This window comes from Hemiscyllium ocellatum, chromosome 22, assembly GCF_020745735.1.
Source record: "Hemiscyllium ocellatum isolate sHemOce1 chromosome 22, sHemOce1.pat.X.cur, whole genome shotgun sequence".
NCBI classification, from domain to species: domain Eukaryota; kingdom Metazoa; phylum Chordata; class Chondrichthyes; order Orectolobiformes; family Hemiscylliidae; genus Hemiscyllium; species Hemiscyllium ocellatum.
In genome coordinates, this window is record NC_083422.1 from 28,705,476 (window position 1) to 28,727,976 (window position 22,501).

At 39.9% G+C, this 22,501-nt stretch overlaps 1 protein-coding gene across 6 annotated transcripts in view; it reads right to left on the reverse strand.

Moving 5' to 3' along the window:
* The window catches only part of ptprea (protein tyrosine phosphatase receptor type Ea), a 270,285-nt gene that overhangs the window by 218,326 nt on the left and 29,458 nt on the right, over positions 1-22,501 (reverse strand). For 4 of the 6 annotated variants that reach the window (XM_060841966.1, XM_060841970.1, XM_060841971.1 and 1 more), the window contains exon 2: positions 20,964-21,029. The exons of the other annotated variants lie outside the window; for them this stretch is intronic. The gene's annotated coding sequence lies outside the window, so the exon portion shown is untranslated. The remainder of the gene's footprint in view (positions 1-20,963; positions 21,030-22,501) is intronic. 6 annotated transcript variants of the gene reach the window in all.

The window sequence follows — 22,501 nt, forward strand, 5'->3', positions numbered from 1 at the left end:
TTCTTTAAAAGGCACAAATTTCCCTTGATAACAGGAGCTTGATGTTTTGATGGATAACCATTACTGATCACATATATTTAACAAAAATGAATTCATTTCAAAATTCAGATCACATATTTACCATCACATCTAATTCTTTATTAGACTTTTAAATATTTTCCACTGAAGTTCAGTGGGACCAAACACGACAAAACAATTTCATAACTGCTTTCCCGAAACTGAACCTAATAATAACAATAATTAAATGATTTATAGCAAAATAAACACAAGTAAAATTACAAGTGATTCTCAAATGGCTGACTAATAAAGATTGGAGTGCTTCCTCTTGAATGCCTACAGAGTGAGTTCACAATCACGGAGAATTCCCAAAAGGAAAACTGAGCATTTCAAGAAAGAGCACAAGGTTCACTATTCATCCCTGTCTTCTGGATATAGTGCCCACACTCTGTGCTCTTCTTCAACAATGTCCCTGAAAGAGCCCCAGTTCACTAAATTCATCTTTGCTTGTGCAACTCAATGATTAAGAACTGTGGCACTGTCATGAATCTTGCTGATGTTACTGTCAGGACCCAATATGAAAATCTAGTTTAATAGTTGGTTTTTGTTTTTTTAAAAATTTGGCCAAAACATAAACATACAAAGCTACAGATTTGGTTTTAGCAATAAACAAGTTTATCATGCAAAATAAAATATAAAATTAACCAAGTTTCATATATATAAAATATATATATATAAATAATTAAGAGTTTGAAAGATTTCAAAACACAATCTGCATAACAAACTCCCATTTACTCGCTTGGACGTCATTATTTCATTGATAACCAAAATCCAGAGAAATGCTCCTCCAGATCAATACTGTTGGTTTAACTTAATTGCTTCTTTTCAGTTCAGTTTTCTGAAGTGAGAGGCCTTTTCCCTTCACAATTTACAATGGAGTGCTGAGAATTCTTCAGACCTTTAATACTTTACAAAGTCCTGACCAAATACTCTGGGGTCTACTCTGGGGTTTTCGCAAACTGCAGCCCTTACACAGAGGTCACACATTTCCCTAATTGCTCTGAACAATCTCCTTTAAGCTAGAAGAGACTATACTCATTTCTGACCCTTGTTCCCGTTGAACTGTCTGAAAAGGTTTCTGGTCCCAAGGTTATTTTCCAAGCTAAAAATCAACTCATGATTATTCTGAACACAAAAACAAGCTAATGTTTTTCTCTCCTCTGGTTATAAACTCCTACAATGTAAACAAGCTTTGATTTACATACCAGGAGGCACATTATGTATTAAAATCATGGTTCCAGAAAAGCTGACCCAGTTAATTTTTAAACCCCTTCACAAAAATACACCAGCACACAAAATACTACTGGTGTAAAATGCAAACTCTTAAAAATGTTAAAAAAACATTGTTCATCACAGTAGGTACAAATCAGGAGACATGTGACCTTCGACATTCCTGTGGTGTCAAAAAAGGGAGAGTCCAATTCGTGAGAAGATGTTGATCTTGTGTTTTCAAAAAATCAAAAAGCGGGACTAACTGAGGAACTTGAATTCATGTAGAGATCCCACTGCCACTGCTCTAACACCAACAAGCCATCTCCACCATAAACCCAGAGTCTTTCAAACTCGCACAGTATTCCTGTGAAATTCATCCTTCTTGACCTGACTGCAGCCTTTTATATGGTTAACTACATCATCCTCTCCAATGTCATCCAGTTGGATGGCTCTACTCTCACCTGGTTCCTGTAGAGTACCACTTACAATAACTCTTTCCCCAACTTACCACAAGACCTCTGGTGTCCAAGGATCTATCCTTAGTATCCTTACATTCCTCATCGGCCTGCTGCCCTCAAATCATTATCCAAAAGTACAGCATTAGTTTTCATGTGCATATGCATGGCACATAATTCTATTTTAATCAATACTCCCCAACTCATTCACAGTCACTAAACTTTCAGATTGCAAATCTGATAACCAAAATTTGTTGGGCAGAACTTTCCTCCAATTAAATATTGAAACGATTCACGTCATTGTTTTCGGTTTCTGCTCCAAAAATGACTGAACCACATCCTTCAACCTCTGTAACATCATCCATCATTGCTACCCTTTCAGCGTGTGTATTTCTGAAACCCTCAATTCTGACTTTGTTAGATTTAAGCTCAACTTTTCCAGAATACTCCCAACAGATCATAGAAGATCTCCATAACTTGAAGTCATTAAAGCCTCTGCTGCCTATACCTTCACTCTCAACAAGACCCATTCACTTAGCACTCCTGTTTATTAACCGATGTCAGGTCCTACTCAAGCAACACCTGGATATTAAAAGTACCATTCTTGGTTTTAAAATCCTTCCATTGCGTTGTTCCTTCCCATCTCTGGAATCTGTACTCACTCACAACCATTCAAACACTCCTAATTCTGGGTTTTGAGCAAGCCTAATTTTAAACAGCCCACATTGATGAGCATGCCTTCAGTTGCAATAGGTCCTAAATTCTGGGAATGCCCTCCCTGGAGCTCACCACCTCTCTAGCTCACCTTTCCCCTTTAAAACACTCCTTTGAAACTCTTTGACCCAGCCACTAACTGAGAAGTTGATCCCAGAGCAAGACTGTTCAACTAATGGGAGCAAGAGCATGGTGATGCTCCAGGAGCCAGATGACTGTTGCCATGGATAATGTAGGTGACTGCAGGCTGCGTGTCCTCGAATGGGTCTAGAAACTATGCTCAGTCTACATTGCCAAACTGCAGACAAAGACAGCCGACTTACTCAGTGAAGCATGTTTCATGAATTTCATGGTAGGGCTTATTGGGGTACCTATTCAAAACCACTAGCAAGAGTCTTGGGTCATTTCGAACATCAAGCCTGATTTGTTTGCTGCATTTCATCAGCCGTGGAGTGTAATGGGGCAATGCTTTAAAGGGCAGAAATTCTGGCAGCTTCCAGATACTTAGATCGACTTTCTGAGTTTTGCTTTAATAGGGCAAATAGTGGGCGAGGTGCAAGGTAGTGAAGGGAAAGAAAGAGGAGTGTGTGCTCTGTCTAAGATGGTCAGTCCTAAACAAGTTATTGAACCTTGCCCCAGTACTGTTGAACAGTGTTGGTGAATTGTCTTTTTAAAGGCTGCATAAAATATTTTATATAGTTCTGTAATTCAGATGTACTTTGCATAGTTTTTGTTCCAAAGTTCGCAACAAAAGATATGCAAACAGGTTAAAGAAAACCATCCAGGGTTTCTAGCTCCAATTGCTGGAAGTTGCCTCCTATGAAAATCTGGTTGAGTCAGGACACTTAGCTCTGTCACTTTCAGTTCAAAAACTGCATTTATATAGCACCTTTCACAACATTAGAATATCCTAATGCACTATAAAGCCAATGAAACTGCAGTGACTTTCATATGGTAGAGAAAGATAGCAGCCAGTTTCTGCACTGATAATGAGTTAATGCTTTAGGTGATGGTGATTGACCAATAAATACAAAGAAGAAAACAATGTCTCTGCTCCATTGTAGTTTTGAATACTGCCAATGAATCATTTACATCCATCTGAGATGGCAACAGCTCATAGCTGAATGTTGTATTCGCAAAATGTACTTCAACAGTATAGACACAATCTACTGTCTAAAGTATGAGCTGTAGTCCTGGGAGTGGCACGTGAATCTATACTCTTCTGACTCAATACCAAGGATAAAGGATGACATCTCTGTTCCACAGCCAAACAGCATGCGGGCACTTATTCAAAAGGAACAACAAATTCATTGGGGCACTAGTAAGCATCAGCTTTCATTTACCCCAGCAAGAACAGTGGTGTGAAATCCTGTTTTTTAAAAATTGCTTTAAAAAACCTACTTGCTGCAACTTAATGGATATTAATAGCAACCTGGCTTTTGCAAAAGAAAATTGTGCAGACTACTGTACAACAGAATAGAAATTACACAGTGACACTGCACCTATATTTGACTCAAAATTCTGGGAAATGGTGTTCTAAGTCACTAAAAGCTTCAGGGTGTGAAATAAATGTCTCCTTTATTCTAGTTAATATCGCGTGTGTAATTAAAATCTGCTACTGTTTTTAAATTTTCATCTCTCCTTTTCTGCTCACTAGAAATGCTTAGTGTTGCAACCCAGCGGCCATTAGACACGTGAATCTTGACAGCGAGTGCTGACTAACTCTGACCGTAGGACATCACATCCCCACCCAACATCTGCATGCAGATCCTGGATAGTTATCAAGAACAGGAAGGAGACTTGGCTCATTTTCTCCTCCCAACCCAAATCCTCTGGGACCACACATAGTGCTTCAACATTGAGGCCAGATACCTCAGAATCAGAGTAAATATTTAACCTGAGACCTCTAGGCTTGCATGGGCCAGCTTCACATTAGATAAAGGTTAAGGAGTTGAACTTAACAAAAGTAACTAATTCTGTGATTTTAAAGAGTATCGACAAAGAATGAGTGTTGAGGGGACACTACTTGATAAGACTATAGCCCTCTGTTCAAGTCCTCAAACCACAATTCAATTAGTTTGATTGCAACCTGATTCTATCATGGGTCAGCCAATGCAGGTAAATAATCGAAGTTGCATGTTAATCCTGTAGTATTATTCTCCTGGCTTTCAGAATGTGGGAAAAGAAACACAGAAATAATATAAAAGGAAAACTAGAAACAAGATATATAAAAATAAAATTTCACTGGGTAACTTGTTATTCCAATAACTAACTGATCATGTAAGTGAAGTAAATAAGGATTTAGGTTAGTCAATAGAAGTAATTCAGTTATATTTCTTATTGCCATTAGCCGTAATAGATTTAGCAAAGAGTTCTTGAAAGTGTTGGTGCTACTGACACCAAATGTGTCAGCATTTATAAAGTCAGCACACAAAAATAAACCTGTGTGCACGTTAGCTGAGTAGAGTGAGGAAGACGCTCGCTTGTGGTAAGGACCTGTTTTTGGAGTCTTTTAATGTAGGGAGGCTATCTACTGCAGCCATCACATGATTCTGGCTGAACAGGAAACACACTCATGCTTTTACAGACATCCATAGGCAAAGTAGAAAGATTTACAACTTGATAACCAACCTGTTTGGTCACATTAAGACAGTTCTGAGGCCTTCATGTCCTGATGTGGAATTTCAACCCAGGCTTTTATGACTAGAGGTAGAGATGCTACCAATTCACCACTAGCCATCTCAGATAAGTAAATAACTTAGGAATTGAAATACAAACTAGAATTTAAAAAAGGTGGCAAGGTTCCATGCTTCACTACTGTGAAAATCAGGATACGTTCCCCAATGAAACTAGCTGCCTTTCAGCCAGTGCTCAATATAGCTTTAACTGGAGGGAAAACGGCCATCTCACTTGTGAAGATATTTCCCTTAAGTGAGCTGCTGTCTTGTCTCTTTGGCCAATAATTAGGTTGTCCCATCAGTGCCACTCAGGACACTGCAAACAGCTGCATCATTTCATGGCATACCAAAAATCAAAGTAAGCATTGGGGATATCACAGAAGAGATGGGAGGAAAGGCTGCAGTGCAGCTAGAGGCAGAGAAGAGTGGGGATCTCAATGGGTAGGAATCACCAAGGGATTGGATCCAAACTTGGGGAACAGTCTTGATTGGCAGGTTGGAGGGAGGATGAAAGTGGAAGACTCACAACCGTGCCCATCTGAACCTGACCAGAGTAATGTGCCAGGTGTCACCCCATTTTGGATGTCCTTCCACTGGCCTCAAAATTGAGAGCGGGCAGGATGCAATCCTCAAGTGTTCATTAACTGTCCATTTAAAAGGGCTCAACTAGGGTGACAGCAGACAGCCATGAAATGGGAAGACCATCTAGGCAATTTTACAGGCCACCCACTTGGAAAACTAGTCAGTGGGGGGCCCAGGAAATTCGACTCACAGGTTAAAATTCCAGAATTTGCCGGGTGATACTAAACTTAGAGATGTGGCAAATAGTGAGAATGACATCAAATACAATTGGATATAAATAGGCTTATCAAAAGGACAGATAAGCAACAGGTGAAATTTATATGAAGAAGTCTGAGGTGATAAGAATTTGGCAAAAAGAACAGGGAGAGGCAATATACATTTAATGGCATCATTAAAATGAGGTTGTTCAAGAATCCAGGGTCCACACTCATCAATCTTTGAAGGTGGCAGGACATATTGAGAGATTAGATGGAAGCACATATGGGATCTTGGACTTCATAAACAGGGGCATTGGGTATAAAAGCAGTGGTTATGCTGAATCTTTATAAAGCTCTGGCTAAGAAAATTGGCCTTGATTTTCTAATGGTCAAAAATAGTTTGGTGCTCCAGTGAGGGTAGGAGTTATGCATTGATGTCCTGCCATCCAGTGTTCCATGAAGCATTAACTGACTGAAGGAATCGCACAGAAATTGATTGTTCCATTGAGCAATTCCCCTTTGTCTGGAATTCTCTAAATGTTTCAGATTAAATCAGATTGGAGTTTTCTAACAAAAGTAAAATAATTATGTAGGGAAGGTTAGACTATTGAGTTAAGTTGCTCCGTTATACAGTCTAGCTCCTTATCAAACGCCATACATACTTCACATACATACCTAACTACACCTCCCTCAGATCTAACACCCTTAGAGTGGCCCCGCTTCTGCTTCACTTGACCATACTTATTCCATCCATCTCTGCTGCTGAAACGGATACCCCCTTCGCCCTGGAACCAAACCTCTCACCAACCTAATCTCTGTGCCATTGGACCTGACTTGATACCTTCCGCCCAGATCTTGACCATCTTTCCTTTCCCCAATGTACTTGATCAGTCCAGTTGGCATCCTACCATCGCACTTACTGTATGTATTTAAAGGTTGACAGTAGCTATCAAAGTGGGTCTTTTAGAGCACAGCAGCTAACTGCTGTGAAAAGCAGGTGCGGTTTGCCTCCTTTTGACCATTCTGTTCCACAAAACAACTGTCAGAATGGAAGGATGGTTTGGTATTTCTGAGAGCCCCCTCCCCTGAGTGGAATTGCCTCTCAGGATTGCAAAGTCCCCTTGTTCTGTCAGAAAGGAGGGCCAAAGGGATTGCCATTCCTCAGAGAATCCAGACTATTGCATTCAGCATTAGGTACTATCCTTTAGGAAGGATATGAAGGCCCTTGACAGGGAGCAAGGTAGGTTTATCATCACATTTTCAGCGATCAGGAATCTCAGTTGCGAGAATGGTTCAGAAGCAAAGGCAATCAAGGGAAGTTTGATAAAGGTGTACAGGATTATGACCAGTTTAGATAAAGCAGACAGATAAAACTGTTCACTAGCCATCATGGTGGGGGGGTGGGGGTGGGGTGGGCTGTGGATGCCTGTGGTGATGATCACTCATTTCAAAAAAGAACTTGAAAAGGGACATGTTTATAGGATCACATTAACAGAACAGGGGAAAAAAAAAAGGATTAACTGGACTGTTTTATACAGCACAGACATGGACCTGCTGTGGAATCTAAGAAGTGGATTCTCCAGTTATAAATTTACAAATATACACTGTACGTAAATTAAATTCAGCACAGTCTCTGAAGTGAAGACTGACTAAACCTTAGTAACATTTCGCTGCACCACAGTCTGAAACTCCTCCAATGGAATGTTAAATGGCATCATGCCAATCCTAGTCTCTCAGAAAACTGCCCCAGGATTCAATGCCAGCCATGACATTACACTTTTAGGTTATGTTTAAACATTGCTACACCTAATTACTGGTGCAATTCAGATCAGAAGAATCAGAATGGTAAAATTATGCTGGTAGGAAGATCATTACATGCTCCCTTGGATTGCATGTCCCACACAAATTGGATGCATTCATTTTCCTCTGCAACACAAGCATTCCACTCTCTGTATGCTTTTCTCACATGGAAGTGTAGGTGCAATGACTTTAAGCAGATAAGCCCAATGGTCCCACATCCCTGATGAAAAGCTTATGCTCGAATTGTAGACTCTCCTGCTCCTCAGATGTTGCCTGACCAGCTGTGTTTATCCAGCACCATACTTTTTTGATTCTGATCTCCAGCATTTGCAGTCCTCACTTTCTCCCAATGGATGAACAGCAAAAGCTATCAGATTGACAGTATTCCAGATATAACTCTCAAACAGTTCCATTCTGGCAACGGCTCAAGTGTTTTCCCATTAAGTATTGTCTGATCCATAAAAAGCAGACTCAAAAACTTCAGATAGTGTACAGTTAAAACTTAGAGTGCACCCCCCACCCACCCACCCCTTGATACTATTGGTCAATGACACCAGGTTATTCCTTTGTAATTGGCTCTTTGGTGCAGCATCTTAAAGAGATGGACAGGCTGGTGGTCCAGCCCTGGTCATGATGTTTTCTCAAAGTTTATTTTCTCCTTGAAGTTTTCCACAATGGATAATATTTGCCAGTTGCATATTCTATTCATTTAAGAGAGATCTCTTATTGTTCCACTTGCGGAGACTATATTAAACAAGTATTTTCCCCACATGCTCTAACTACTGTAGCCATAGGCAGCCATCAGCCACTTTGTGCCACCCAATAATGGGCAGCCCTAACAATACTCTTCCAAAGACAAATAATTGATATGATTAATCCAGGAGAATACCTACAGATTCTAAATTTGTATTATCGCAAACAAATAAAAAAGTGCCTGCTAAATACAGTCTTTGTATGGGAGGGAAATTAAGAAATCACCTTCACGAACATAATTGATGAGATCAATAGGGTTCTGTCTATATGAAGCTTGTGACAAATTGACAATATTTCAAAAGGAACAGTGATAGAAGTACTTTATTTTCACAACTAATTTGAAAATTAAAAGGAATTATACAGCCCAGGATTTCACCTGCTCATGATGGAAGAGGCCAGTGGTATTTAACTTATTAGACCACATTTAAAAGGCCACTGATGTTCTACCTATTCCAGTTAGATGTGCTACCAAGTTGCGGAACTGATGATAAGGTATGTCTTCAAAATTGGCTTCTGATCTGTCCCATGATGTTCCCTCTAATTGGGATGGGACAAAATCAAAGGGGAGGTTTAAGATTTATTTGTGAAAACCCAGAATATTGATCATGCTCCAACAGTGTTATTTTCATAATTCAAAATCTGTTCCCCGCAACTGCACTGGACCAACTACAACATTTATTGAGGGTAGCATTCAACCCCTCTGCACCTCACAGAATTATAGAATGGGCTTGAATAGTAGCAAATCAATTCATTTGTAAAATAAAAGCTATCCATGCATTTAATTATAGATAATTATTCTTAGATCTCCAGGCTTGGTGCTATAGCACATTGTCATTCTGCTTAAACAGTTGGTTTCTTGAGAATATAAAAATATATGAAATTATGTAAAGCTACTGCACACATAAACAACCCTTTATATAGACTACAGGATAAGTTACTTATGACAATATGCAAAATGCTTTGGAACACACTCTGCATTAACAGGTATGTATAAATACAGCTATTGCTGTTGATATAAAGTATAGAAGCACCTCGACTTACGAACTTAATCCATTCCGGGACCCGGTTCGTGAACTAAATCAATTTTTCCCATTGTTCGGATAGCGTAAGAATGCTTGGATGTAGCAACGAATGCTGTTCACAGTGCATGCGTCAAAGATGAACTTAATGAGATCACGCGGGGCCCCCCGAGAGCTTTTGTGTTCAACAAGCGCGTAGCAAAGCAGAACAATGAAACCACGTGGTCACACACGGGCTTTTTGCGTTCATACCTTCGTTCGTACCTTGAATTTCGTACATAAGTTGAAGCAAAATTTTACATACAATTCTGTTCGTAAACCGATTTGTTCGTGAACAGGGTCGTTCGAATGTCGAGGTGCTACTGTATTAGTCTTTTTGTAAGCCACGTTTCTCATATGTGCACCTAAAGGTTACTGAATTCAAAAGCAAACCAATGGGAATCTTTACTTGTCCAACAAACCACATTAAAGGTATTCTAAGTTGAACTGAAACACACTACTGGCTTCTTAAGTAAAAATAAGTGTTTCCTTTGCCTCCTTTCCAATAAGTCTACATGACAGGGCAAACCTTAGTTCATAAGAAACATTAGATTGGATCTTATCTAGGGAAAGGTCAGGAGGTCCAAAGATCATGCAACTTGTGTCACCTTTTGCAAGTTTGTTGTTAAACCTTTGTAGCTTTTTTCAAATGACAATGGATACAAACCAGAGAGAACAGAGTTTAGTTTATGAAATGGGCATTCTTAATGTAACACCACAAGCTTACATACATATTTTTAAAGGAGCAATCCCAGGAAAAATATATCTAAAAATACCATAGTATTAAACCTAGCTACAGGAAAACAATTGCCACTTTTCAGAAACCATCCATCAAGTCATAATTGTAAGTCTACCTTTAAGGGACCCAGGTTCAATTCCAGCCTCGGGCAACTGTGTATGTGGAGTTTGCATATTCTCCCAGTATCTGTGTGGGTTTCCTCCCACAATCCAAAGATGTGCAGGTCAGGTGAATTGGCTATGTTAAATTGCCCAGTGTTAGGGGTGAATATCGGGTAGGGGAATGGGTTTGGGTGGGTTACTCTTCAGAGAGTCGGTGTGGACTTGTTGGGCCAAAGGGCCTGTTCCCATATTGTAGGGAATCTAATCTAAATTACAGGCTAACACAAAATAATGAAAGCCGAATATGTAATTACTCTGGAGAGTTTTTAAAAATGATATTTTATGATCAGATGAATTACAGGAAATACTTTGGAGAATGATTTGCAAATATTTCCAAAATGCAAGGCCATAGCTGTTGTGCAGGAGACAAAAAAAATCAGTTTAAACACCTTGCGCAGTGAGTAAAGGATTCTTCTGTGCAAACTGTAATGTTCAACTGTTCTGTGATTGATTAGATGATAATCATTGCTCACTTGTGTTTGATTGACTACGCTTTAAACGCAAACAGAGTTGGAGAATGAATGCAGACATTTTGTAATTGCAAAAATATTGTACAACTCTTATAAATAAACCTATTGCCCAACGTGAAACCAGTGTCATTTTGCTGAGACATATGCAACATATAACACAACCCAGCCCTGAGTTTGGCCTCAGCTGCTTGTTTGTCAGACTAACCAGATCCACTTCATAAAAATCATGCAGTGCAGAAAAGGCCCTATGGTCCATTGAGTCTGCACCAACAGGTGAGAAATACCTGGCCTTCAATCTAATCCCACTTACCTGCCTTGAATGTTGTGATGCGCCAAGTGCTCAACCGGGTGCTTCTTTTAAAAAGTATGTGAGACAATTTGCCTCGACCATCCTCCCAGGCAGCCCATTTCAGAATGTCACTGCTCCTTTGGGTAAAACAATTTTTGCTCATTTCCCCCCCTAAACCCACTGCCCCTCACTTTAAACCCATGTCCCATCATGACTGACCCTCCAATTAAGGGAACAGCTGCTCCTTAGCCACTCTCTCCATGCCCAAACTTACCCCTTTTTGCTCTGTAACATTCATCAGGAATTCTTTACAAGTTGAAAACTAGCATAAAAATCACAATAAAATAAACAGTAACAATAGTTGGATTATACTGGAAGAGCATCCCCAAAGATATCAGTGGTCTGAAGAAAGTCTTCAGAATATCAAAAGGCTTACTGAAGTAGAATCCTTGTGGCATCACATTCTGTTAAATCTATGCTCTGCACTGTCGTTATGGATTCACAGCAAGGGTCAACTGTCACATTTCAGACTTCTTTCTCCCACGAATTCAGATAATCCTTAATAGCAAATATGAATAGTGTGCTTTAAGATATGTTCTTTTACAAGGTGTACCTAGGAGTGAAAACCTTTTTTGTACAAAAATGGATAACATTTCAGAAAAGATTCACTGACCGCCAGTGAAGTTCACAAACCCTTCAACTCTGGCACCCTCAGTCCACATGTAGAATGATGGTTTAAGCAAACAATGATCGCCTAGTGGATTGGTAAGAGTGGTAAGTGTTCTCCTGTACACCATATATAGTTGTTGTTTGTGGCAGCTTTCAGAGATACTGGCAATGTGTTAAGACTGATGCTACATATATTCTGCTCCAATGCAAGCAGATAACAATTATTTCATGTGCTGCGATTGGAATCTAAATGTCTGCATTCTCCAGGGACTGGTATGAGATGTTTATTATAACTCAGCAACTATTTACAGCTTGCAGAAGTAGGTTTGACTTGATTGCAAAGACTGCTGATAAGTTTGTTTCTCACCAAGTCCTGATGACATGATCACAGTGGGTGTACTTCTTGCATCAATCAACTATAAACCTTGTCAGACCCATTTAGATCTCTCCCCCAAGCTATTATTGTTATAGTTTTGTTCAGATCATTACACTTACCACCAGTCCATAAACCTCACCTCCACAAAAGTGTTTGTCTTCACAAGTTCACAATAGAGAGGTTTCACTAGTTCCCATGAACAAGGTCTCTTCATTTGTGGAAGATTGGAGACTGTTCAGACCTCATTTCAAGGAAGGCAAAGTCTGAAGACCATCCTGATTGGGGATGGACATGTCAAGAGATCAGACATGGTGAAGAAGAGGCTGAGCTCACTCAGACTTTGAACAACTCATCCTTTAATTCGTCCCACTTTCTCCAACTCCAAGGTGTAGCTGTGGGTACCCACGTAGTTCCAAGCTATATATATGTCTCTTTTAGGTAAGTGGAGCATTCCTTGTTCCAGTCCAACTCAGGACCCACTCATACATCTTTCCCTGAAACATTGATTTCATTGATACTAATTCTGGATGCAAGCAGGAAGCAGTAAAATATCAGTTTTGATTCCAATTTCCATCTTTCTTCCATTTCTGGGAATTAGCTGTTCACCAACAACCACTACAAACTCACTGACTCCCATGTTACCACAACTATACCTCTTCACACCCTAAATACTGCAAGTATTCCATTTCATTCAGTTTCTCCATCTGTCAAATCTAATAACCTCCCACAGGGGTGCCTCTAACATGTTCTCCTTTTCCCTACATTGAATTTCCCTCACCAGCACAGCCTCAGCCATATCTGACATTTTCTAAAATTACCTCACCACTTCCTCTTCCTTGCAGAGCAATGATTGAATTCGGTTTCTACCCCTCCAGTTTTCATATTCAAGGATCCTTTGCCATTTCCACCATGCCTAGCAGGATAGCACCACCAAATACATCATCGCCTTCCTTCCACAGTCATCATTTTGCAAGGACCATGTTGTCGGTGACCTCCTGATCCTCACCTCCATCCTAAAACTTCCTCATACACCCCACAGCAATTTCCCATGCATCATAGAAGGTGTAACATTTCCCCATTCACCTCCTCCCTCCTCACTGTCCAAGGCCACAAAACACCTTCTAGGTGAAGCAGTGTTTTACTTGTTCTTCTTTCAACCTAGTCTACAAACTTTACTGCTCATAATGTGGTCTACTTTACAATAGTGACCCCAAATGCACACTGGCTAGACTGGCTGACCTCTACTCTGTCTGTAGGAATATCCCTGACCTTCCACTTGTTTGCCATTTTAACAATCAGTCTTGCTCCTATGCTAACATTTTCATCTTGGGCCTGTTAGTGTTCCACTGAAGCTGGAGAGGTGCCACCTCACTGAGACTCTTTACTGGTGTCCAATACTAGTGCTTCCACCAATACCTACAAAGTTGTTTGTGGGACCTTAAAGTACACAACATCATGAACATTACAGCGATGACTTGGTGTAAAACATGTTCTGAAGTTTTAAAACGGTGCTATCCTGTCATTGTCCTAGTTTTACTGCCAGATTCAGTTTTGTTGTTTCCAGACTTTCTACTGCATGAAACGAGTCTTTCAGGATACCATTCCTTGCATAAAAGAGTTTAAAAAAAACACTGAAACCTTGCAAATTATCTGGATAGTCCAGAATGTTTCATCATATATGTTCAAAAAAATGGATTGTCATCAGTTTTAGCGGAGAATCAAAATTGCTACTGGGTTTCTCAGAACGATTTATGTTTCGCTTACTTACATGATCAAATGTGGTTACAATCAAACTGTGTTCATTGAATAGATTGAATTTAACAAATAATGCATGGTGTCAAAAATGTAGGGTGATCAGCTTTCTGAAAGAGGAGTTTGCACTTCAAAACTGCAAGTGTATCAGCATTCACAGTTTGAAAACATCCTCCTGCCTGGTACAAACTGTATACATGCTGTGCAACATTGCTAATACTGTATGCAATCTTTTAATAAAATGAGAGAATTTGACAAGTAGAATACAATCACAAGTAGATTGCGGACAGTTATGACAGTTGATGTTTCCTGTGGCTTGCTTGGGGGGGAAAGACAGGAAGAGTACAAAATATATTATTGGAAGACTTGTTTAACCATTGCTGCTGATTTTGTTTTGCTGCAGGAGTTGTCATGTGTCATTCCAGTTTAGACTTTGTGCTAGTGGCAGAAATATTACTAACGCAGTTATCTGTTCTTGGCAGTTAGCCAGAGAGTGCAGAGTGAGGTGCTTGGAGAATTTCTGCTGATGCCAGTTTGAGGGAGTGTATGACTTTTCTTCTCTTCAGAGGAAGTCATCTCCCACTCTAATTTGGCAGAGATATTCTTCACTAAGCCACTAGTTTGCCATCGAAGGAATATTAAAAAGAATCTGAATTAGAATTAGTCACTTGGCAATACAGAACATGACTAGGGCTTAAAAAGCAAGATATTCTGTTGAAGCTTTTCATCTTGCAATCATCAGGACATTGTGCAAGAATACAAATTTGAAGGGAAAGCAAACATTTATACAACATGGCATTACTGGAAAGGTGGACAAGTGGATTTGAACTGGTAGAAGCATTGTTATGAAGAATGCATTTATTGGCACCTTTTAACAGTTAACAGCCAGGCTTTATTCAAGTTTTAAAAATAGACAGTTTGATTGGTTAGGGCATTGTCCTCAGAAATAAACCAATAAATGGTGGTCATCAGTTTTGTTACACTTTCTATTTGTATATCAAGCAAAATCATGGAAGGCCTTAAAGCAATATCTTATGGTCTTGAAAGATGTCCAGTCAACCCGACATTGGACAAGATATATCCACATTCTGAGCAAGAGGTGAATATATTTGATTCAACTCTTATTATGCAGTAGTAACACAAATGATGTTTACCACTTATAGACTGTACTGTCAAGCTGAGATAATATCTGCCTATCACACAAATGAGTAATGGTGTATATGAATTCAATGCCTGTGTGATTCCAGGTAAATAGATGGTACATTCCAAAGGCTGAGAGGTCATGTCAAACAGCACAGCCCTTCCATTGTTTGCAACAAGCAACTTACAAACCATATTCAACCAGCCCACATTTGCAAAACTCAGAATCTAACCTGACATGTGATTCTCAAAATGGCTATTTGCTGGATAGTTCTAAAGTGTACAAGGAGTTACGACAACCAACTTCGGATTGTCAAGCAGACTCACAGTGTGGTGAATTTGTGTAGACTGGAAAACTACTTACAACAATAACACAGAGCTCTGATCTTTGCAGACAGGAAGAACATACACAAACTGCACCTGTTTCAGTTCAACAAACAGCCATTCACTGGCTCATTTCTCTGGTCAAACCTAGACCAGACTCAACCTGCCGGTCTTAAAATTTAAATAAAGCCTGGATGTTAACTGTCAATCAACATTAACTGGTATATTCTTCATGTAATGCCTCTATCAATTGGAGTGCATTTACCAAGGAGGGTTAGTTAGCTCAGTTGGCTGGACAGCTGGTTTTGACTCAGTGTGACACTAACAGTGCATGGTTAATTCCTATACCAGCAGGGCTACTTTCTCAGCTTTGTCTTTCGCTTGAGGTGTGATGACATTCAGGTTAGAACAGCACCAGTCATCTCTCTCTGATGAGACAGCAGCCCCATGGTCCAGTGGGAACATGGCTACTTTATCTTTTACTTACCAACCAATCAGCACTCTCATACAATATAAATGTTGGCTTTTCCTTTGTATTTCTCAAGAATCTAAATTGAAAACGTTAACAAGAGGCAAGGGTGGATATTGGACCACTGGAAAGTTAGCCTGGGAGAAGTGGTAATGGGGAACAAGGAAATGAATTAGAGGTTGAAGGAACTGAATGGGGACTGTGCATCAGTCTTCATGGTGACAGACATCAGTAGCTTTCCAGAACTTCAAGAGAGTTGGGGGCAAAGATGAATGTATTAGCTATCACTAAGGAGAAGGTGCTGGGGAAGCTGAATTCATGTGGACTAGATAGACTACACCCAATATTCTGAAGGAGATTTCTTAGGAGATTTGGAGACATTGGTGGTGATCTTTTAGGAATCACAAATGTCAGGGAGGGTCCCAGAGGACTGAAAAATTGATAATATAATATACCTGTTTAAGAAGGGAAGGAGGCAGAAGACAGGAAACTGTAGGCCACTGAGCCTGACCTCAGTAATTGGTAGGATTTTAGCATCCAATATTAAGGATGAGATTGCGGAGTACTAGGAAGTGCATGGTAAAATAGGGGTGAAGTAGCATGGCTACATCAAGAGGAGGACATCTGACAAATCTGTTAGAATTCTTTGAGGAAGTAATAAACAAGTTAGACAAAAGGAGAGAATGGAAATTATCTAATTGGATTTCTAGAAGGCCTCTAGACAGGGTGCCACACAGGAGGCTGCTAAAAAAAAGACAAGAGCCCATGGTATTAGGGGAAAAAGGTACTGGCAATGGAGACAGGATTGGCTGACTGGCAGAAGGCAGAGAGTGGGGATAAAGACATCTTTTTCAGATGGTAGCTAGTGACTAGTGGAGTTCCTTGGGGTAGTGTTGAGACCACAACTATTCCTGTTATACATCAATGTTCTAGATGAAGGCCCTAAAGGCATTGGTTGTGAACTTTGACAGAAAGAGAAGTGGAGGGGAAGGTAGTATTGAGAAAGCAGGAAAGCTGCAGAAGGATTTGGACAAGCTATGATAGCGAGAAAAGAAGAGGCAGATGGAATACAATGTAGCCAAGTGTGAGGTTATGCCCTATGTTATGAAGAATAGAAGTGAGACTTTCTAAAATGGGGAAAAGTTTCAGAAATCTCAAGCACAAAGGGACTTGGAAGTCCTAGTTCAGCATTCCTTTAGGTTAACATGTAGGTTCAGTTGCATTTGCCCCCCAAACTGCCAATATTATTTATTTCAAGAGGGCTAGAATACAGGAGCAGAGGTCTACTGCTGAAGATGTATAAGGCTCTGGTCAGACCACATTTTGAATATTGTAAACAGTGTGGGTCCCATACCTAAGGAAGGGTGAGCTGGTCTCAAAAAGGAGTCCAGAGGAGGTTCACAGAATGGTCCTCATGATGATGAAGGTCTTGTCATTATGAGGAGTGGTTGAGGGCTCTGGGTCTGTACTCAATGGTGTTTGGAAACATGAAGGAGGGCGGATCTCACCGAACTTTACAGAACACAGAGGCCTGGATAGAGTGGAAATGGAGAAGGTGTTTCCACAGGACAAGAGACAAAAACCTGAAGGAACAACTGTTTAAAATTGTGATGAGGAGGAATTTCTTCAGCCAGAAAGAATGAATCTGTGGAACTCATTGCCGCAGAGGACTGTGTGGCCAAGTCATTGAAGTCTTTAAGATAGAGATAACTAGGTTTTTGATTAGTAAGGGGGTCAAAGGTTACAGGGAGAAGGCAGGAGAATGAGGTTGAGAAACAAAACCCATGATGGAGTGGTGGAGCAGACTTGATGGGCCAAATGGCCAATTGTACTCCATAAAATCTTAGATGTAAGAGCAGAAGACAAAAAAGTTTCAACAAAATGTGCTTTTCAGCAATATTGAATTAGAATTGTGCATCTCTATTAGCACAATTGAGATGCTAATAGAGATCTCAATTATCTCTAATTGGGCAATTCAAGTCAAATATCATGAAAAGTAACATTTAAAAAAGGGGACATATAGGATCAACAAGAAATCTTGGGAGGTTTTAGTTTGTCCACCTGTAATATAGATTTGAAATGTGGCATTTGGTTATGCTGATAGTACATGGACAAATTGTATGACTCTCTGATCGTTAACAAGGACATTGAGTATTATATTGTCTGTTTGGAAACAAAGTTTTTAACATTTTTCCACAACAATCATTTGAAACTGATGGCAAATTGTAGCTTAAATTTGTGGGATCCTACGCCAATATAAAAATCAGTTGGCTGTTTGAAAACAAACTATAAAAGGACAAATTCTAGGAACACTTTTAATTGAGTGATCAATTTTGTTTAACTATCCTGATTAGGCTTATTACTGTCACATGTTCCAAGGTACAGTGAAAAATGTCATCTTATGTGCCTGTACAGGCAGACCGTACTGTACAAGTGCATGAGGGTAACAGATTAGTGTGCAGGATAGTGTTACAGCTGTGAAGAAGGTGCAGAGAGAGATCAACATGATCGCTATGCCAACTGCTTGTATCTGATACGCAAGCAGACAGTTGGTGTAAATGGTTGGAAAAAATGTGGTAGTTAGTTCTTGTGGACTTGCACAAAGCTTGTGCCACATACAGGTTTTAGACTGCCACTGAAAGTGTCCATCAATTTACCATGTTAAAATTAGGCCTCAACAACCATATTTATTTTATCACCTTTCTACTGAAATCCGTGTCCTCAGCTTTGTAAGGGATATTTATATTCTGCTATCGTTGCAACATTTTTTTCTAGTTTTATTAATTCTTTCTTGCATTTGTTCAGTTGAAAAGATTCCACCTATGTTTTTGGCACGTTCAGAACATTGTGAACAGTGGTTTACCTCATGGGTGGAGGAAGCAGAAAAAGGTCAGACATGTTAACAGATATTTTCCAAATGACCTGCTCAGAAATGTTCTCATCCAAGTTGGACTTTAACCGGGCTCTGCAAGTGCCACAAAATGATTTTAATTCAAACTGTTCAGACATGCTATGACACAGGTCTATATTAGGTGAGACTTGAAACCAGGTTTTCTGGACAATAGGCAATGATACTACCACTGCACCACAAGATCCCCAAACCATCTGCATAACTAGCTAGGTCAGGTCAGTTTTCACAATGTGTGAACTGACAGAGTTTTCAAAGTTTATTCTAAAATTGTTTTTATAGATATTGTGAACCAACCTGTTGGGTAACATGGTGGCTCAGTGCTCAGCACTGCTGCCTCACAGCACCAGGCACCCGAGTTCGATTCCACCCTCTGGTGACTGCGTGGAGTTTGCACATTTCCCCAGTGTCTGCCTGGGTTTCCTCCCACAATCCAAAGATGTGCAGGTCAGGTGAACTGGTCATGCTAAATTATCCATAGTGTTCAGGGATGTGTAGGTTAGGTGCATTAGTATAAGATAGGGGTATGGGTCTGGGTGGGTTACTCTTCAGAGGGTCGGTGTGGACTTGTTGAGCCAAAGGGCTTGCTGTTTCCATACTGGAGGGATTTTATGATTCAGCCGAGTAATGACATGCCTCCAGTGGGACTTGAACTTGGATCTTCAATTCAGAGGCAAGGGTACTACACTGCACTACAAAGAGCCATAACTTGCATTCTAAATATAACTTTTAATGAGGTAGAAATGGAACAACAGTGACATAGCTACCTGTCAGTATAGAGCAGAACAGAAAACAAACTGTTATTTACTGTGAAGAAATATGCAGCTGTCACACAACACCCCTTTGGCACTCATTAGCTATATTCTCAAAATCTTTGGTCTACCTTCACCTTCCTCAGTACTGTGCTGTTACAAGTGGCCAGGCTCTACACTACCACTTCCTGGTTGCTAAATTGGAATGAGTGCTGCACCGCACAATTGGTTGTGGACTCTATTTCCTAACTTCACATATACTGTGCTTTTTTTAAAAAAAAACAAAACAGCTTTTACAAAAGACTGCAATACATATACACAACCTTTGCAAAGACCACAAATATATTTGTTTTACAATATAGCTATACATAGTTACATGCTGAAAATGTGTTGCTGGAAAAGCGCAGCAGGTTGGACAGCATCCAAGGAGTAGGAGAATCGACGTTTCGGGCATGAGCCCTTCTTTAGGCTCATGCCCGAAACGTCGATTCTCCTGCTGCTTGGATGCTGCCTGACCTGCTGCACTTTTCCAGAAACACATTTTCATCTCTGATCTCCAGCATCTGCAGTCCTCACTTTCTCCACACATAGTTACATGACTCATGTCTGACTGAAAAGTTTATTCTAATATTGCAAGAAACAGAAACTATGAAACAATTTGCGAGTCTCTACTTAGGAGCCAACCTATAGCCTTTTCTTTAGCTTGTTGTCTGTGACCCAACTTGATAAGATTTATTCAAGGGCTTGGCACAAACTATTTTGTTGTAGGTAGACAGTTCAAAACTAACCAAAGTAAATGCAAGATTTATTTCACCAACCTCCAATTGCTATAAAATATTTCAAGAAAAAAAAGTTATTGCCATCTTTAATGTTTAATTGCTTTTATTTTTCAGCATGGTTTAGAAGGTGACTGCTCAATTATGCAAGCTATCTTACAGCGCAATTGGCTAATGCACCGACTGAGGTTAACATGAAGGGCTCTCCCTCTCAACTTCTCCCCTCACCTGAGGCATGGTGACCTTCAGGTTAAACCATCACCAGTTATGTCTCTCTAATCAGAGATCAGTCCATTATCTGGCAATTACTACTATTATTACTATCCTCTTTCTGGCATCACAGTAAATGTCAATAAGTGCTATAACACATTTCTCCAAAAGTCATCCAATAAGAATTGCAACCATATTAAACCAGACAATTTTAACTAGTTTATACAATACTTGGAATTCATGCCTACAGGGATAATGGAAGTGGAGATGATCAATGATCATTTTCAAAAGGAAATTGAGGCATTTTAGAGGGCATTGGATCAATTGGATAGAAGTAGTACAAAGTGTCTGCAGAAAAAAAACAGGAATTTGGCACACTGTAATGATGAATGTCTGAATTTTTAAATCTTAAACATACTTACATTTTTGAAATATTGTCACTGTTTTAATGTATGGAAGGTAGGCACCAATCTGTACACTGCCCAACCCTGCAAATAGAAATGTGGTAATTGTCATTCAGTGTTTTTGGGTGTTGATTAAGTGATAAATAATATTGGCCAGGATCCAGGAAACAGATTCCCCTCTTCATTGGCATCATACCAGGTGGTTTCTGTTGTGTCCAACCAAGGCACAATTGGAGCGTCAGTTTTAAATCACATCCAAAAGACTGCACCATCAGCAGTGCATCACTGGTATCCTAGATTTTTATGTTCAAATCCTTTAAGTGGGACTTGAACCAAGATTTGAACTGACAACTTTCTGACTCCAAGGCAAAAAAAGAGTGCTACCAACTAAGCCAGATTTGACACTGTTTGGAAAAGACCCAAGGGTGATGATGATCCTAAGCTTGCTGTCCTTTTGGTCATAGAGGATGTGAGACTTCAGGTTGTGGTGTAGAAAACAGATTGCATTGTTGCTCACTGTATCATATGATTTTGAGCTGTTAGATATATACTTCATCTATCTCAGGCAAAAGTGAAAAGGATCTGCACAATGAAGTTAGCCTTCACCTTTATAAAGACAATTCAATGACTATTATTTGTTCTTTTGTTGAGATGATCAAATTGTAACCTTAATGTACCACAAAAGTAAATTTTTGCAACTTGCCAACATAATTCTGCACTTCACAATGACAGTTACAGATGGATCTAACAACATCAAGAATTTCACAGTATTAGTGCGTTCTTTTCAGTGCAACATTAATCAGGTTTACAATAACAATGGAAAGATAATTACTTGTAGCTTTATACAGTAAAATGAAGGGATGTTTCTCAGATTCAGAGTCCTACAGCATGGAGGCAGGCCCTTTGACCCAAACTGGTCTATGCGGACCAAAATGTCCATCCATACTAACCCCATTTCTCTGCACTTTGCCCATATCCAAAATTTCCTATCCTTATATTTGTCCAAATGCCTTTTAAAATGTTGTTAACGTATCACCTCAACTACTTCCACTGGCAACTCATTTCATATGGGTACTACCCTGTGTAAAAAACTTGCCCTCTTCAGGTTCCCTTTTATTCTTTCCCCACTAATCCTCAATTCCCCAATCCTGGGAAAAAGACTGAGGGCATTCACTTTATCCATGCCTCTCATGATCTTATGCACCTCAATAAAGATCACCCCCTCAGTCTCTTGCACTCAAAAGAAAACAGTCCCAGCTCGTCCAACCTCTGCCTAAATCTCAGACCCTTGAGTCCTAGTCACATTCTTGTAAATTTCTTCAGCGTTCTTTCCAGTTTAATAACATCCTTCCTATAGCAACATGACCAAAACTGAACACAATACTCCAAGTGTGGCCTCACCAACATCCTGTACAACTGCAACATAACTTCTCAACTCCTGTACTCAATGCCCTGACTGATAAGGGCCAGTGTGCCAAAAGCCATGTCGTTGCCCTGTCCACCTGTGAATCCACTTTCAGCGAACCATGTACCTGAACTCCAAAGTCACTGTGATC